Source organism: Nomascus leucogenys, chromosome 18 (assembly GCF_006542625.1).
Source record: "Nomascus leucogenys isolate Asia chromosome 18, Asia_NLE_v1, whole genome shotgun sequence".
Lineage (NCBI taxonomy): Eukaryota > Metazoa > Chordata > Mammalia > Primates > Hylobatidae > Nomascus > Nomascus leucogenys.
This window is the reverse complement of record NC_044398.1, coordinates 20,220,919-20,237,472: the sequence shown is the minus strand read 5'-3', so window position 1 is coordinate 20,237,472 and position 16,554 is coordinate 20,220,919.

Here is a 16,554-nt window from a genome sequence, read left to right as displayed (position 1 = left end):
AGGCCCGTGGCCTGCCAAGAGACTCGGGGTCACCAGAGACTGAGCTTAGGAGCATGCCTATGGCATCCACAGATAGGCACCTTATATCCGTGGGGTGTGGCTTACTACACTTGCACATGTAAACACCCAACCAACCACAAGAAAGAAGACTTGAGTTTGGTCTCTTGTCCTCTAGACTTCTGTCCTGTGTTCCCTGGCGGTGCAGGCTGAGTGTGGGGAGCGCAAGCTGTGAGAGCAGGGACTAGTGGGTAGGGGTCCTCTCTCCCTGGTCGTGTCCTCCCCAGCCCCTCACAATTTCAAATGTAAACTCAGCAGCTCTCTTGCTCCTCTTCCCATATTTTACAGCTTTCATTTTTATCCATTTTTAAAAAAATTAAAAATAAACCCTTAAAAAAATCATCGGGCTCTTTGGGGGCCATTTTACTTAGAAAAAAAATCTTTTTAAAAGTGCCATCTTCAGGCCAGGCGTGGTTGCTCATGCCTGTAATCCCAGCACCTTGGGAGGCCAAGGCAGGTGGATTACCTGAGGTCAGGAGTTCAGGACCAGCCTGGCCAATGGTGAAACCCCATCTCTATTTAAAAAAAAAAAAGCAAAAATTAGCCGGGCGTGGTGGCGGGTGCCTGTAATCCCAGCCACTCGGGAGGCTGACAGGAGAATCGCTTGAACTCAGAAGGCAGAGGTTGCAGTGAGCCAACATAGCGCCACTGCACTCCAGCCTGGGTGACAAGAGCAAAACTCCGTCTCAAAATAAATAATAAATAAATAAGTAAATAAAAGTGCTATGTTCGTGTACAATGCCTAATCATAGCTTCAGGTGGCATGGATACTGATTTTACCGACCTTGTCTTTTACATCTGATTCTGGAAGAGTCAAGAGGCCTCTTGGATGGCAGTAGAGGGGATGGAATAGTGTGAAGTCCTTTGCGACCACGTGCAAGTTTTTCCTTCTGCTCCGGTGCCTCGGAAGGCTTCCATTCAGCTTGGCCTGTCCATCAGGCACGTGGGTAAAATGTTGTACTCGCTGTGTAGAGAGCACTCGATGATGATGATGATGAATGTAGAAAGCCATGGAAACATGTCCGCAGTGTCTTCATTTGAGCTGTGTCCTTCCACTGTCCCCATTCCCTCTCCACACATGGTTGCTTGTTGGAGATTCTGGGTTCTGGGAGCTGTGTGGTGACTTCCTCAAACCTCAGTGTTAGCTCCTCCAGGCAGCACCACATCCTCGTTCCCCAGGGTGGGTCCATGTCTGGGCCCCTCTTGGGGATACCAGGCATTGGAAGGACACAGGTCATCTCAGATGGGGCACCCATGTCCCTTCCCAGGGTCCACTCAGAACTTTCCCCTTGGACCCCCTAGAAAGTCCTGCTGTCCTCCACCTGGCTACCTCTTGGCTTTGGGAGACACATGTCTTCTCTCCCCACTGACTGGGAATGTCAGACTCCTGCCGGCCAGCTGCATGCTTTCCAGGAGCACCAACCAGGAAATTCCCCGACAAGTAAAATCTTTAAAAATGACACTTTTACCTACCTAACTTTGGGGGCCAAATGCCTAAGAGGGAAAGGAAACAGTCTAACCAGAGTCCAGGAAAATTAATTGAATCACATGGGGTAGACATAAAACCCCTGTGGGAATATTACAGGTTCAATAACCTAATGGCTTAGTATTTTGCTACTTTAAAATGCAGAGATAACAGAAACAATCTGAATATTCTTCATACAGCTGGTAAGGACTTCAGTTCCAGTGGCCATATGACATAATTTTGCCTGTACCCATAGGCATTTTTAAAAATATAACATCAGATTTTAAGCAATGTAAAGTTGCTAATCTAACTTGTAAATTTGCTCGTGTCATTTACAGATTATTTCTGTTGAAACTGCAAATCTGAATTACTGAAATCTAGAAAGGCACAGGGACTTATTCTGTCACACACAACTACTCATGCACACACACACTGCTTACTAAAAGCTGAAGTGAGAGGAAGGGGGCCTACATGAAAAACAAGTTCAACTTCTTTGTGCCTGGAAAGAAGGGACCGGTGCAGCCAGGAGACTCACTCTACCTCATCACTTGGGCCCTTCTCTATGCCTTAGTCTCTCCAGCACACGCACACAGCATGCACACACAAGCGCCCTACCCAAAGACAGCTGTGGCCCTCTCTCCACCTGGCTGCTGGTGTTAGGGGTGACAGATCCCATGAAATTTGTTCTGGTTTCTACGATGTAAACAAGAAGACTCTAAACCATGAATTGCCCTGCTTTCTAGAGGGTGAAATGTTGACCCTGCAACTTTAGAAGCACAATCACTTTTTAATAACTTTTTTGAAATTCCCATCTACCCATGTCAGAGAAGTTCAACAAGTTCTAGGAATTAAATATGTCTGTCTGTAACCTAGAGCATGCTCAATTTTTGGAAACCATATTTCAGTGATGGTTTTCTTAACACCTTTCACGTGTAGGGCTTCTTCCCCCAAAATCTTACAGTCCCTTTCTGTGAAGAGAAATGGACACATCCTGGGAACTATTCCTGTCCCTCTGGACTGTCGTCAGGAAACGACTGCAGGTCCTGTGCCCTGTCTATATCATGTCCTCACTTCTCCATCCATACAGGTGGCTCCAGTGGGCATTTTTTTATTTTAAACTTTTTACACAAAGCAATAGAAGTAGAAAATACTGATTTTTTTCAAAATTTAATGTGTTCCATGAAATCTACTGGCAATCCCTTTCCTTCCCCCTGTCTAAATTCTTTGGTTTTTACTTGTTTGTTTGTTTTTTTTGGTCTTGTATCCCAAGGACTAAAAAAATTAGCAGACACGTTTTGATGTTGAGTGAACTAGTAAGTCACAGTAGGTGGTAGGGTTCATTGGTTTCTCTGTTACTAAGTTTTTAAAGAATGAAGATAGTCATGAATGTACTGAGTGGCCGTTTAATTGGTAAGAGTCGCTGGCCCAACCACACTACAGCATGGCCACGTGGGTTCCTGCAGAGATGGCCTCAGTTTCCAACATTCCCCCCAAATGTTTGCTTCTCGCCCAATAGAGAGGGGATCTTGAGACTCCCAAGTGGAGGTTGTGAGCTTGCACCCTGCCTGACTGTGTAGACAGACTGTATGGATATATGAAGTGGGGGTGGGGGCCAAGGGGCTATTACTGCTGTTTGGAAATATTTGCTTCTTGTAGATCCAGCTTTAATGGTTTTGTGACATCCTAGTACTAGCAAACCCTGCACAAAGTGGGTATCAGAGTTAATACTGTGAGGAGACAAAGTAGTGAGAATAGTTTTGCTAAAGATAATGAAATATCACATAATGTCTGCATTTTACCATTGATTTGAGTGCATCCTTAGAAAAACTTAATGTAATGAAAAACCCAGGACATTTTTGGAAATTGTATGCTCTCTAGCAACTTTGTGTGAATTTTCATAGAAACACTGTTTTATAAGTTACATAAAATGTTATAAAAATAGAAAAAAAGAGGAAATTATCCTATACTCCCCTGGTAGAAGCACAGACCACATACTCACAGCTCTAGAATGGACACACAGCCACCATATTTCCTGAATAAATTCACACTTTTCAGATTACACAAACTCAAACATGCAGATGCCTAAATAACACACCCACAATATACTCACAGATCCAAATACACGCATGGCCGTATACTCCCAAATACAAACATACACAAGCCTCCATCTTGAAAACTATAAATATTCTGTCCATATCCTCAGGTTACATACATATAGTTGTAACACCAAAATACACCCAGCCATCTCTCTGCCTCCAAATTCTTCACACTAAAAATGTACACCTAAATTCTCATCTAGACACCGTGAGCATAAAGTCCTCTACTCTGAATACACACAAATCCAACACACAAAGCATTAAAACATAGAATATTACCTGCCTTTTCAAATGTATGCACACATATTCACAATATCTCACAGTACCATCAAAATACACAAAACCACCCCCAGCATGCAAATACACACACACCATTCAAATAGGAACACGTAACTATCCAGTACCCTCAGAATAAACCCAAAACCCACTATGCTTCTGTAATATACTAAAAACTCACCCATATTCCCCTAAAAACACATTTCTGACACCAATGAATACTTAACCTACCTACATAAATATATATCTTAAATATATAACACATATACATGACACAGAATACAAATACCCAAAACAGATACAAATCCCCAAAATGTTTTAGTATAAAAATATCCCACACCTGCCAATGCCTCCCTTGTCACACAGCAGCCTTCACACACCTAAACACACTCCATCATCAACTCCCCATACTCCTTAGTGAAATACAAACACAGCAATGGAACATGTTCTGAATGTATACACAATGGGGCAGATGTATCACTATGAAGAGTATTCATGGTCCTTCTCTGTGGTGTCTCTGTCTGAGAGATTATACATCCCTAGTCTGTTTAACTCAAGTATGGCCACATGACTTGTTATGGCAAATGAAATGTGAGCAGAAATGCCATGTATGATTCTGAGCAGAAGAAGTCCTTCTAGTCCTGTCCCAAATGAGGCTGCTCCATCCATCTGGATCCAAGGCACAGGACCAGTAACTAATCTAAGCCAACCAATGGAGGACACATAACCTACAAGAGAAACCTACCTTGTTGGAAGTCACTGAGATGCAGAATTATTTTGTTACATCAGATAATCTGAGATATTCTGATGGATGCATACCCCACCCACCAAAACATAGAGAAATACCACACTGCCCACACACACACACACACACACACACCCTCTCAAAACTCCCCAAATACGCATCCTCAATCATCTACAGTTAGAAATACACATGTACAACCTTCCATGATCCAAATAAATGCACAGACACACCAACTCCCAATCTCCAAATGCATATATTAGACACTCCAACCTTCTCAAGCCAGCTACATAAAACCTGCAGAAGCTATGAATTCGCACATGCCTCATCCCATCAGAATTCAACACATACTTCATATAACCTTACCCTCCTTCAAATACATATACATGCTCCCTACACATACTCTGAATATCCACATAAACTACCCACAGTCTAGAACACATATAATCCAAAAGAATCCTCACATTATACATAAAACTCCAACTCTACCACAAACATATGTGGTGGCTTTCCTCCCTAATACATACACAGCCCCTCAAACTCCCTAAATTCATACATACAAACTTCAGCTTTGTATGCACAAAGACACACTACCCTAAACATACAGACCTCCACCTCCTACAATCCTGAACACACAGACACATGCATTTGTCTTCCACTCTCAGACTATAAATGAAGAAATGGATTCAAGCTGAACAGAGGCAGACTGTAGGGGATGCAGGCATCAGCCACCTAGATCCCTCCTTGATGAATGACTTGTTTCACCATTTGCTGGGAATACTGTTGGAAGATAGACTTGGCTCTCAGGCCCTCCCAGGGTTGCTTCAGCTATGGAGAGTACCCGTGCTGAGTTCTCTCCTCTTTCTGGGGAAGCTTCATATCCGGTGTCTAATCCAAGCAGGTGTAAAGCGGCTGACTAAGGACGGTTCTATTGAGACATTTTAGTCCCACAGCAGCATATGGGGTCAGGTGAGACTGTTTGGGGGCCTGAGTCATAGTTTAACTTCTCCTTCAATGCAACTATGCTCCCTTTTTTCACTTCTTTTAAAAAGCAAAACATTATACTCATAAACTCTCAGGGACTGAACTAAGGGCGCCCAACCTGGGACCACATTCTTTGATTCCTTCATTCAATGATTATTTTATCTTTTTATTTATTTTTATTTATTTTTATTTATTTATTTTTTAAGATGGAGTCTCGCTCTGTCGCCCAGGCTGGAGTGCAGTGGCGCAATCTCGGCTCACTGCAATCTCCACCTCCTGGGTTCACGCCCTTCCCCAGCCTCAGCCTCCTGAGTAGCTGGGACTACAGGCACCCACCACCACGCCCACCTAATTTTTTGTATTTTTAGTAGAGACGGGGTTTCACCATGTTAGCCAGGATGGTCTCAATCTCCTGACCTTGTGATCCACCCGCCTCGGCCTCCCAAAGTGCTGGGATTACAGGCATGAGCCACCACACCCAGCCCATTCAATGATTATTTATTAAGTGTCAACAAATACAGTGATGACTACTCTCTTATGGAGACTATATCCCATGGAAGTAAACAGATAATAAATATACTATGAATACAAACACAGACACACAGTTTCCTGGAGATGTTCAGTCAGCAATTAGATTAAGCGACTGAGGCTCTGTAGAGACAAGTAAGGGGCTAAAAATACAGAATTGAGGAAAAATGCAAAGGAGAGAGTACATTCCCTCATATAAAATTGTTTCTACTGGTGAGGTTTCCTGCAATTTTGGCACAAGGCACATGTTCATTTTCAGGTCTATCCGTTATTTACTGTGGTAATACTGTAGATCGGCAGATTACTGCAGAATCCAATGGACTGACTCCATAACATTCATATCAGGCCTCTAAGGGTCAGTGATTTGGCTTGACTCTGCTGGGTGGTCCTTCTGCTCCAGTCTGTTCCGCTGTTCTTTATTGCCTCCTTGGTACAGACACTGTAATGGGTGCCCCAGAGGATTCTAAGGTGAATAGGTCAGCTCCCTGTGTCAGAGGTTTAAATCCTGTAGGAGCAGAGGTTTCCAGCATTAATTTTGCTGTGAGACAGAGGTTGAAGTTGGGGATTTAGGGGCAAGAGCAGGGAGCCCATGCTCCCCTGGGGCCATCAGAAGAGGGGGTCTGAGTGTGGTTGGGAGGGGGCCTATACTAGGGAAATGGGCAGTTATGTTCCGTATGGACTAGTAATCACATTAGCTAACAGTTATGCTATATGCACCTACAGTACAGCCTTCACTGCTCCAAGCACTTTACATGTATGAATGCCAATCTTTATAACCCTGTGGAGTTAGCACTATTATCCTCATTTTACAGATAAGTAAGCTGAGGCTCAGAGAGGTTAAAATACTTGCCCAAGGTCACAAAGGTCAGGTATACACTGGGGCTTCTGGGGTTTGAGCCAGCTGTCTGGCTCCAGAGCCCGTACCCTTGACCTGACCATGGCTGCCCTTTGAGAAACTTCCCTGCCACTGGGGGAGTGCTGAGTGCAGAGAAGACATTTCATACAGGAAGTGACATTTCAATTACATCTTCTGGCAATGAAGCTCCCCCTACAATAAGGGGTCCTCATGGGGGAGGATCACCCAACCACGGCCCTTTCCAGTGCCCACTGTCAGCACAGCAGCTGTCTCCTTGCTGGTAGAATACCCCATCTCCCACCACCTGCTTCCCATGCTGGGCCTGGGCTTGTCCCTCCTGGGATACCTCCAGCTACATTTGCCTCCACCTCTCATTAGGAACCTGGGCTGACTCCCAAGAGAAGGCCCTGGTCTCCTTAAATATCCCAATTCTAACCTGCAGACACCATGGACATACTTATTACTCAAAGGATGGTTAAATAAAGTCTTGATCTGCAAGAAGGACCTAGACCACTGAGCCCCAAGCTGACATTCCCCCAGTGTTCCCTACTTACAACCCCAGGAAATGGATCTGGGCAAGGAAGGAGAGGCTGGGGACTCTTGTGTTGTGTGTAGGGGGACTTCATATGCCCTGACATGCCCCCTCCACCTCTTTGTGCAGTCAAAGCCTGCCTCCCACTCCATTGCCGAACCCCAGCTCGCCCTGCTCTGTTCCTAATGTCTGCCTGGCTGGCCCATTCTGCCTTCCCTGGTCAGCCCATTCTGCCTTTCCTGGTCTTGCCCGCCGAGTCTCCTTCCTTTGACCCCAGGCTCCTGCAGTGGGCATCAGAACAGGCTCCTTTGAAGGGGCAGTTCCTCAGTGGCCTCACTGTTTCCTTCTGAGTGTCCTCAGACCCACTACTGTGTCACTATAGGGCACTAGGGCCCAGTGAGGACTGAGATGGGAACGGATCCTTTTTCCTATCAGCTCCTGGGAAACAGAACAGTCAGGGGCTTCTAAGGGGCTGGACAGAGGGGCCACTCAGCACACAGTTGAGGATATCTTCTGTTCATAGGGTACAGAAGGGGGTGGTGCAGGATACATTTCATGACATACACTCCTCAAAAATATTGAGCCCAGAACAAATGGCTCAGGCTGACCTCAGCGATTCTAGCAATTTCCATTCATGCAACCTGCATGGGAGACTTTCTGTGATGATTCAAGACCAAGAGACACATGTACTTCTCCCCCTAAAACTCAGGATCCATGACTACCCATTTCAAAACAAAGAAATCCAAGAAGATCTACCTGGTATACGTTACAGTGCATTGTTATTTAAGACATATATTATAAAAGCAGACAGAGCTCCATTCTGCCAACGAAACACAATACAACTAGTGCAACATACCCTCATTATGTTAGGGCAGGACATGAGGGGGCAGCAAGAACCACCAGAAATCCATTTGTACCACAGGGAAGTGGCTATTAGAACATTAAACGAAGTGATGTTGGCACATTTTATTGGCGGGAGGATTCACCACAAGGAAGAAAAGGCCAGAAGGCGACTCCCGGTAAGAAGCAAGGCCCACAAATCCTCGGGTGAGTCTGAGGGAGGAGGTAGTGGCTGTGGGGTCAGCAGGTGGACACCTCCATCACGTGGCTCCCTCTGCTGGGCTTGTGGCCCCATGTGCAATAGAGAAAATATGGAAGGTTGGGTCACCCAATGAGAAACATGAAGCTGGCCAGGCATAATGGCTCACGCCTGTAATCCCAGCACTTTGGGAGGCCAAGGCAGGTGGATCACCTGAGGTTAGGAGTTCAAGACCAGCCTGGCCAACATGGCAAAACCCTGTCTTTACTAAAAATACAAAATTAGCTGGGCATGGTGGTGCATGCCTGTAATCCCAGCACTCTGGAGGCTGACACAGGAAAATCGCTTAGAACCCGGGAGGCGCAGTATGCAGTGAGCCGAGATCGCACCACTGCACTCCAGCCTGGGCAACAGAGGGAGACTCTGTCTCAAAAAAAAAAAAAAAAAAGAAAAGAAAAGAAAAAAAAAGAAACATGAAGCTGAGACGCACTTGCCACTCCAGGGGCATCCTAAGCCTTTGGAAAGAACCTGTCGACAGGGTTCTTAGAAACATCAGAGCCACGTTTTCTCAGGGGGGCTTCCCTGTCTCTCCAGACCCCAGCTCCCAGCACCCCTCAGGACAGAGCCTGCCCAGCTCTGCCCACGTCACTTCACTGACCCCTGCCCTTGCCAGGCTTCTCCCACACCCGCAGGGCCAGCACCCAACGTGCTGAGAGAATAGGGACCCAGAACCAGATGAACACATCAGGGGAAACCGAATCCATTCTCTCTTAGGGTCCTGAGCCTCCCAGTGACAGAAGATCCAGGAGATGCGAGTGGGAGGTCGCCCTAACAGGATCTAACATCGTGCTCCAGATTGCTGAAGGGAAACAGATCGGTGCCTCCTCTCCTTGACTCTACCCTCCTCACTCCTTAGCACCAGGCCTGGCTGTACATCCCTGCTGAGGTGCAACTAAGACCTTCGCCTGCAGCTCAGGGGCGCCCCAGACAGGAGCACAAGAGGAGGCTCACCCCACCGACAACCCAGGCCGGAGCGAATCTGGCTGCCCAGGCTCTGTGTCTGGCTTCTGCCCCAGGACCTGAGCCCATGTAAACTCAGGCTTCCTTGACCTGCCCTCCCCAGGCCCAGGTTCTAAAGGTGTGCTCCCCACCACTTCCTTGTTGCTCCTCCACTTTGTCCCTAGAATTACAGCCTAGCTCTAGGTGGCACTGTGAAGCTCTGCCCAATGCCTTCCATGAGAAGTCAGATTCAGGCCCTTGTGCCTGAAGACTCCTTGTGAAGATTAGATGACACCTTCTCCAAGAGCAGCTAAGGAGTCACCTTGGGCTCCTCAGACTGAGTATATATTTTCTGTATGGAACTTCAGAAAGAAATGGTCAACATTCATTCCTCACTTCACCAGAGAAAGAAGAAAATGTCACATGCCTTTGATTCCCTCTTTTTACCAAGACTCCACTGAGATAAAACTTCTAACACAGAAACCAACACGTATTCTCAACACTGGGTACCTGCTGGAGGTCCTGCCTTAGCCCTGAAGCCTCAGGTTTCCATGGGGACAGGTTGGTTGAGAACTGGTGGCCCAGCTCTCAGCCTGACACCCAACAGTATCCCCACCCAGGGTACAGATGGTAGTGCAGGCACAGGTTCTGCAGGCTTTCATCTCATGGAACGTATGTTACAGGGCATCCTCGTCACTCACCATGCCCCAGAGGAATCAGCAGGGACATCGGGACTGAGAGAAGACATGGCACATCTGACCTGCTGTCCTGGAAACCCCACATCTTTCTGACTGTGCTGATCCCACGGACAATATCTAGGAAAGTTCTGCTCTGCACAGTGTTCTGTCTACCAGGCCCACCCATCTGAGGACCCAGATGCTAGGAACACACAGATACTGAAGGAGCAACCACCTGCCTAAGGTGCAGGTACCCCTACATCCATCTGTGGGAGGAAGAGCCAAAAACCACCATTTATATGGATTCTTTGGCCCTAAGAATGAACCAACTATTTAGGATTAACACAGTGATGCAGAATGACGAGGGAGGGTCATTCTCAACCACGCTCCCTGGTCATTCTGCATCACTGCAATACACATAGAATCCCCAGTATACACACCAATTAAAGCCTCAATATTCTTGCTTCATACAAACATCTGCTTACAGATCCTGAACACAAACACACACCCCAGTGGTGTGCTGCTAACTGCTTAATAAAATGCTCTCCAGGGGGAAATAGGAAAGCCTAGAATTGTGATGCTTATGTGGTGTAAATATCTGAGCATGACTAATTTTAAACTACCAACCTAACACCACTGAACACAGAGCTGAGAAGAGATGTGCCATGCCCAGTGGCTACCCCAAGCTAGCACAAGCCAGCTCCAGCACAGCCACATCCTTTCACAGGAATATGTGTACACAATCTACCTGCACCCTGAGTAGGACCCTCAACTCTCACCCCAAATATAAAAACAAAACCAAACTATGTACCTCCAGAACACGACCTCCTCATGTATCCTGAACAGACACACACAACTGAGATAGGATAGGGTGGTCATAGCCTCCATTAAAGGAGAACAAAATTGCTAAACAGATGAAGAAAACAAACCATCTGACAGTGCACAGGGAGGTCCTGCAGTAAGGAGGTGGAAAAGAAGAAGGGAAAATCTCCAAATTCACACAAATGCGAAAACCCATAGTTAGTGTCCCTGGGTTGACCACTGCTCATTATAACAGTGAAAAACACACCCTTGGGTAGAGATTGAAGATGTTAATGATTCACCTGATATAGGCACTAGCATGTGCAGCAATAGCGCATGAGCATCCAGAGAACAGCCCAGAGAGTGCTTAACAGTGACACCTCTTCCCACCCCTTCATGAATAGTTATGTAAGGCTTCCATAAAGGAGGTTTCCCCAGTGTCAGTCAATGCTGTCTCACCTTTGAGCAGCCCACTCTGATCGGCTGTCAGAGTGTACATTTGCTTTGCAATAACCTCTCTTGCTTACTTTTACGTTGGACTCACTCTCAAAGTAAGACTTCTTTTGTGCAGCAAAGTCAAGAACCTGAACCAGCCCACCAGCAACACAACTGCTACCTGTACCCTAAATACACAGATGGCCTGCCCAATTATTACTTAAATTTGCAGACAAAACTCTACCCACCCCAAATGCTCACATCACTGCTAAAACCATATATGTACATATATATGTGCCCAAATACAAACATGTACAATGAACACAGTACCCATATATACTGTGAACCCTGAAAGGGCTGATCATGAGTGGCTGACTGGGCCTAAACTCAAAATGGAGCCAAGCGGCCATTTGCTGACTGTAAGTCTCACACATGTACCCTGCTTCCTGCAAAAACCACGTACTTGTGTCACTTTGGGACTTTCACAGCTGTCTGTTCCTGTTTATGTCACCTGAATCAAGGGGTACCATTTTGTCATATGGACTTAAGAAATAGACTGTGACTTGCATCAGCCAATCAGAAATAAACAAGCTTGTATCCCTCATTTGCAGAGTGAACCAGATTGGGAATCTGAGAACGAACTTTCTCTACAAAAGATAATACCTCTCTGTTCTTTCAGAGTGTACCTTTGTTTTGCACTGAAGGCTGGGACTCCTTGATTTGCAAACAGCTCACTGGAATCAAATTTCTATTTGTTTCTTTTGTTTTTTTTTAAGAAAATCCTTTTCAGTAGCTTTGTTAACAGTACATAATGAAAATCCTATAGGCATAGGCTCAAAAAAAAATCACAAGGTATACGACACTTGTGTCATGCATCACCCAGAAAAAGAATCACATACAATCCCACAGCTCTAAAATGCAGGAATCCATGATTCTTGAATGCAAACACAACCTACACAGCCTCTCTGTTTCCAAATACATGCACTGAACCTCCCACATCTCCCAGAATACAAAATACAGAAGCCACATAAACTCAAATCCACACAGAACCACAAACTATTTTTATCAAATACATATAAGTCCACCTCACAAACTCAGAACACACATACAAGTGGCAACACCAAATTCTGCGAGTATTACATTTCACAACAGACACAGAGGACCACTAAGTCTTAATATACCCCAAACCCCTCATATACACACTCACAAACTACCCATGAATACATACCCCACCCTCCCAGATAAAACCCATACAATACAAAAAAAACCCACAAAAACACCAATAATACTCTAACATACGCACACAACTTTCATATACCTATGGGCACATACACACTTACGCAAATATCCCCAATCCCTGAGTGTATAAATCCCCTGAAACACTATCCAATCAATATGCTACATCTCCGGAATATAATCTCCTCACCTCATCCCCTAAACATGCCCAAACACATGTACGAACATCCTAGCATTCTCCAAAGAAATACACTTTAAATACTAACAATCCCATATTCTATAAATAGACTTAGATAATTCATCTATCTGCTGATAAATATACACACAAACCAGTACACACACCCAAGATGCATGGAAATATCTCCAGCATATCATTTATAAATACCCATAAAAACACTTCCCAATCCCAAATTATCCCAATCTAGTATGAACCAGCTCCCACATTGCCAAGTACTAACCAATAACCGTATCACATACCTCTAATACATATAAATTAACTCTCTCACTCTCCTGTATAAAAAGAGAAACCCATCTCTCTATCAGACACACACATACTAAATTCCCAGAATATATAACCCTAATAACCACTTACTGAAAAATACAAGCACATAGCTCCACAAAACATTCATCTAAACTGCCATGCCCTTGAACACACACACAAACTCAATACTCATGTAGCTCTCTATATGCCCTAAATATACCCGCGATTAACTAACACGCCACAAATATGCAAACATGCCACCTCATATCCCCAAATACACATACAGTTCCACAATACCTGCACATATGTAATCACACTTCCAAATGCTCACACAGAAATAACTCCTCCATCTTCCAAGACACAGAATCATACAAACTCCACCTCACAACTGCACACATTCATCCTACCAGTCCCCCAATAGACATGGATCTGCCCTCACACATTGAAATAGCCATACACACCCCCTGAAAATCATGAAAAGAAACACGCATCACCATGCAACATGCCCTGGGTACACAAGTAGTCTTCCTACATTTCCCAAATACGTAAACCAAACAGAGTGTACATCCACAAAAATAGACACAAGCACTTTCTCTGTTACTGCCCATGTGCACAAGATAATTCTTCCAAATCTGCCAAACATTAGACAAATACAAATCCCCAACATTCATCTGAGAAAACACATGGAAAATACATCTTCACAACCCAAATCACAAATATATACCCCCAATTCTTCTGGTATACATATCTTACATCTCATATCCTCCAAATATAAACTCTCACTCCTACACACTCTCACAAAAACAGTTATGACCTTCTTTTTTAGGGGGCGGGGAACGGAGTCTCACTCTGTCGCCCAGGCTGGAGTTCAGTGGCACGATCTGGGCTCATTGCAACCTGCGCCTCTTGGGTTCAAGTGATTCTTCTGCCTCAGCCTCCCGAGTAGCTGGGACTACAGGCATGCACCACCACATCCAGCTAATCTTTGTATTTTTAGTAGAGACAGGGTTTCACCATGTTGGCCAGGCTGGTCTCAAACTCCTGACCTCAGGTGATCCGCCCACCTCAGCCTCCCAAAGTGCTGGGATTATAGGTGTGAGCCACCGTGCCTGGCCCAGTTATGACCTTCTTTAATCTGCAATCTCCACAGACACCACCAACCCACACATGTGAATACATATTAGATTCTCACCAATTAAATACATCTCAAATTCCAAACTAAGAATTCATATAAGCATATTTTCAAATACACAAAACCACCCCACAAATCTCACACCCTCCAAAATCCAAAATAAATCTCCCTGACATTCTCAAGTACACACTAACCCAACCACCCAAGACACACACGTGTGTGCAGTAAATTTTAGATACATGTGTAGCCTACAATTTACAAATAATATACCACTACTTTAAATTTGTAAATTCCACATAAGTAAGCGATTCTCATGGAAGCTTTTCTTGACTTTGGCCACACTCTTGCAACCACAACCAACTTGTGCTACCGTGAACAAACTATGACTAAAGGCCTGTTCTTCCACTTTGCAGCTGCTCATATTATTGACAAATGAGCGTATTAGAACATGCATGCTGGCGGATCATTCTGATCAAGTCAACAAGCTTCACAACTTACCCAATGAGGTCATCCGTGAGAACTTCACTGATTTTACGAGGACAGGAGCTACTTCTTTGCTGAACTGCATCACGGTTTCAACTGCTGAGGTTTTCCTCAAGCTTTTGCATTGTTTGGAATGTGAAAGGCACGGCCAAGACACACTTTGGGGTTCCCACTGCGTTGTTACACCTCCCCCTTCACTTCAGGGCCAGGTGAGCAAGGGAAAGGAGCGCTGCCTGGGCGTCCCGCAGGGCCCCCGCTAGGAAAGCTATGAACGCTCCCGCCTTGAGCGCAGCCACAGGCCTGCTCTGGTCACAATGTGGGGTCCCCCCGCGGACACTGGTGACCAGTGGGAGCATGACCAGGAGGCGATTACTTTCTAATCGCCCTTGGCTTTAGGTAACACGAAGTAGGACGCCATGAGAGCGAAGGCCGTTGGGTAACCGCCCTTTGCTCTCGCGCCGCGCGTCTCCCTGCCACGAACCGCCGGCAACCGGTGCTGGGAGCCGTTGAGGGCCGCTGGCCTCGCGCTGGAACCCGGCCCGCCTCAAGGCTCGTGCGCAGGCGCACGGGGCAGGCCAGGAGCCCACCCTGGGAGGGCCCAGCTGGAGATGGGGAAATGGAGGGACGCTGCACCTGGGCGCTTCCTGGGGCCAGACAACGCCTCCTCATTGTAAACTCCATGACCGTGCGTCTGAGAAACCAGCGCGTCCCCAACGACCACTCCTAATTTTCGGTAATACAAACCTGCAGTCCATGCACTTAGGTAACACCCTTGCTGAAAGGTTTACCTTTGGAGGGTTTATCCTAAAGCAAAGTATCCTTGAATTGCATGTCTTGCATTCCCTTTGGACGGCATTTATTTCATTCCTGCTCATGCCTTTCAAAAAATAGTATGCCCTGTTTTCTTACTCAGTCTGGGGGTTCCATTAAAGAATATTTCTGGCAAAGAATTTTAGACCTGAAAACACACTCCAAAATATACTTTCTTCTGACTCCATTCCCAGAGTTTTTCCTACCGCATTCAAATGATTTCTAGAAATGTTTTTGTTGTAGCCTTCATCAATTTCAATCGATAAAGCAGCAGATAGTAAGGGAACAATTCCACGCTCCCCCACCCCTGACTCTGCAACACAGTGCAGAATTCCAGTTGGCAATAAAAAACTAGTAGAGAAGCAACTCACTGACTTGAGTTTGTAATAGCTTCAGAAAAAACTTTAATCGTCACATCCTTTCTGCTCATTTGCAGGATTCCTATCATCTATCTCCATGTGATAACACTGAAGAGCCCCCACGTCTATGCAGGCCCAGGGCCTCGAGTGCAGAGACTGAGAGCTCTGCAGGACACAGCATGGAGCCGCCATTCCTCTACTGGGTGGAAGAGCATGTGTCCTCTGAACAGGGGATCCAAGCCCTGAGATGTTCTTTCTCAGCAGTCAGTGCGGCCCAGGACTTTCTGTGGGGATGCTCAGAGAGCAGGGGCCGGAGGACTTTTAGCCACCACCTGCCATGGCCAGTCTTCACAAATTACCTTTGGCTAATTTGATTGTCTCTCCTCCTGGGGTCTAGGACTTCAAACATGTTCAAAAGCGATTGCAGGATTAAGACAAGACACTGTTCCACAGTATATTTTTTGTATCACTGGCTCAGAAAAAGACTCATTCAAATCCCGTATCAAAGCCATGTGTGAGAATCTTGAGAAAGCATCGGTTGACTGACTTGACAAGGGAGGAAGCAA